Below are 3,401 nucleotides of genomic sequence, written 5' to 3' on the forward strand. Positions count from 1 at the left end.
AGCCCCCGGGTTCGAGACTCGCCTGGGTAGCGAGACCTTATCTCTACAATAATAAAAAAAAAAAATCAGCCGGGCGTGGTAGAGCATGCCTGTAATTCCGGCTACTGGGAAGGCTGAGGCGGAAGGATCGCCGGAGCCCAGCAGGTCGAGGCTGCGGTGGCCGGGAGCGGCCACTGCACTCCAGTCTGGACGACAGAGAGACTCCAACTCAAAAAAAAAAAAAATTAGTCGGGCGTAGTAGCGCGCGCCTGTAGTTCCGGCGACTGGGAAGGCTGAGGCGGAAGGATCACAGAGGCACAGCAGGTCGACGCTTGGGTTGCCGTGACTGTGTCACTGCACTCCAGCCTAGGCGACGGAGTGAAACTCCGACTCAAAACAAAAAACAAAAAACCGTTCCACGAAGGTACAACGTGACGTAAGGATTCGCCGAAGCACAAAAAGAAACGCCACTTGGTCTTATTTATCTTTTCGCATCACGTGTTCTTGTGTGCCCAACCCCGTCAGCCTCTGGTCCCCATTCCTCGGCCAATGATGAGGATGTGTGATTGGCTAGCTTGTGGGCACGTGCTCTCGGCCCTCTTTTCTATTGGTGGACAACGGTCCAGCCCCCGGCCTACCTCCGCGCCTCTCAACCGGACAGCTGCCCGAGCGTGCGCAGGCGCAGTGGCTGGTAGGTCGCTCCGGGTGGCATCCGCGTGAGGTGGCTGCAGCGGCCTCTACTGCACACGGCTTTCCAGGGGACCTGGGAGCGCTCTTCTTCCGAGGCAGAAACCAGCAGGAGGGACCGAGTGGGAGCTCGAGTGTGAAAAGAGGGTTAATTCACGTGCGTGTGACATTAGGGCCAACTTTCCTGTTGTGCTTGTCCCTCTCCTGGTCACCCAACTCCCCCTGCCAGCTTCTGGTGGGCAAGCCCTCCATGCTTTTATACCGGGAAGGGACAAGAGGATCGGGAAAATAGGATGCAGGGAAGCAAAGTGTGGCCGAGAGGAGGCATGAACAAGCAGAAAGGTGAGGGGATATTGGGTGAACCAAATGCCTCTAAGAGGCCCCAAATCCACAGTTCAATTTCCACCCACACCTTGAAGAGGGGAAAATAAAGAGATTTGCTAGTCTGACTTCCATGCTTTTGCATCGATTGTTTCTGTCTGAAATGCTCTCCTTTCCTGCCTGGTGGAGGCATGTTCATCTTTCAGGACTCAGCCTGGGTCATTTCTTGAAGTCTCCTGAGCTTTGTCTTTTTCCTTCCCCAGGTACAGTTGCTCAGTTACCCCATAAAGTTGCTACAGTATAAAGAATGAGAGCAAGCTCAGAAACAGACAGACCAGTTTTGTTTCTGGCCTAGTCACCCTAGGTGACCTTTGGCAGGTTACCTAAGGTTTCCAAGCTTCGGGGTATCTTCATCTTTCAAAAGAAATAGTGATCCTGTCATATATCACAGGGTTGTGGGAATTAAGTGCACAAATTCATCGTGTTAATGCTTCCTACAGTGCTTATTGTATAGTAATTATTTAATAAATATTTTCTTAAGGGGAAGGAGAGGAAAGGGCACTCGTAATTTTCTTTAGAAAGACTTTATTACATCAAGCAAGACTTGCTTTTGTAATCTTTTTAAAAAAAGACAACAGGTACACAGAAAGGAAATGAGAGTCTGAAGAAGGTTATTGTGAAGTTTAGGTAAAGGAGTACTTGATAGAAGACAAAGTTTAGGCAGATAGGATGACTTCCTTTCCCTCCATCCTGCCCTCCTCCCATCTCCTAATGATAGTGACTGGGATTTGCTTATTATGTCCCAGGAACTGTGCTAGGACCTTTACACACACATCATTACTTTGTTTAATCTTCACAACAACTCAGTGAGGTAGTTACTATCATCCTCATTTATAAAGAGCCTAAAATTAGAGAAAATAACTTGGTCAAGTTCACCTAACTAGCAAGACTGGGATTGAAATCTACATCTGTATACTCAGAAGAGTTTCAATTCCATACTGTATTCCTTTTCTAATAAATTGAGAAAAAAAAATACTCTCCTTTCTTGGACTACTTTAATTTTTTCTTTGTGAAGTAGAATTTTTTTTTTTTTTTTTTTGAGTTGGAGTCTCACTCTGTCACCCAGAATGGAGTGCAGTGGCACTCTCCCGGCTACCGAGCCTCGACCTGGTGGGCTCTCGTGATCCTTCTGCCTCAGCCTTCCAAGTAGCCGGAACTACAGCCACATGCTACCATGCCTGGCTAATTTTTTTGATTTATTGTAGAGGTCTTATCCAGTTGCCCAGGTGGGTCTTGAACCCACAGGCTCAGGCAATCCACTTGCCTCAGCCTCCCAAAGTCCTGGGATTACAGGCTGAGCCACCGAGCTCAGCCTAGAATTTGTTTTATAACAAAAGATTAGATTAAAAGTGGATCTCAAAACACTGCGTTGAACCTTAGGAATAATAATATATTTGGAATTATTATATCTAGGCAACTTCTGTTGGATAAGTTGGATGATGGTTAAGGTGACTGACTCATCTTGGTTTCAGCACTGAAAGTCCTGCATCCTGAGAAGTCCCTTCATTGCTGGACAATCATTCACCCTACCTACAAGTGTTGAATTCCCTATTGGTTCTTCCTTTGATCCACTCAGAAAAAGTTCCCCGAAGACCGACCTTTATGCATGCCCAGGTATTTCTTGTGAGGTTAACTCTTATTAAGTGAGCTAATGTGTTATAAAATGCTTTGCACAGTGCTTGGGACATAGTATGTGCTCAATACATGCTTTTATTTAAAGAGGTGAGGCCAGGCATGGTGGTTCATGCCTATAATCCTAGCACTTTGGGAGGTGGAGGTGAGAGGATTGCCTGAGACCAGGGGTTTGAGACCAGCCTGGGCAACTTGGCAAGACCTCATCTCTTCAATAAATAAAAAAATTAGCCAGGGCTGGGTGCAGTGGCTCAAGCCTGTAATCCCAGCACTTTGGGAGGTCGAGGCAAGAGGAATACCTGAGGCCAGGGGTTCGAGACCACTCTGGGCAACTTGGCGAGACCTCAACTCTACAATAAACTAAAAAATTCACTGAGTGTAGTGGTGCACGCCTGGAAGGCTGAGGAAAAAGGACCGCCTGAGCCCAACAGGTCAAGGCTGCAGTGGCTGTGAGTATACCACTGCACTCCAACCAGGGTGACAGAGTGAGACTCCAACTCAAAAAAAAAAAAAAAAAACTAAAAAAAATGGTGGTGCATGTGTGTTTCCAGCTACTTGGAAGGGTGAGGCGGAAGGCTCATCTGAGCCCAGCAGGTCAAGGCTGCGGTGGCCGTGAGCATGCCACTGCACTACAGCCTGGGTGACAGAGTAAGATTCCTACTCAAAAAATAAATAAATAAGAGGTGAGAGAAGGATATTCAATTTATAAGGGCACAAAAAGG

This window comes from Carlito syrichta, unplaced genomic scaffold, assembly GCF_000164805.1.
Source record: "Carlito syrichta isolate Samal-C Ts95f unplaced genomic scaffold, Tarsius_syrichta-2.0.1 Scaffold311911, whole genome shotgun sequence".
NCBI lineage: Eukaryota > Metazoa > Chordata > Mammalia > Primates > Tarsiidae > Carlito > Carlito syrichta.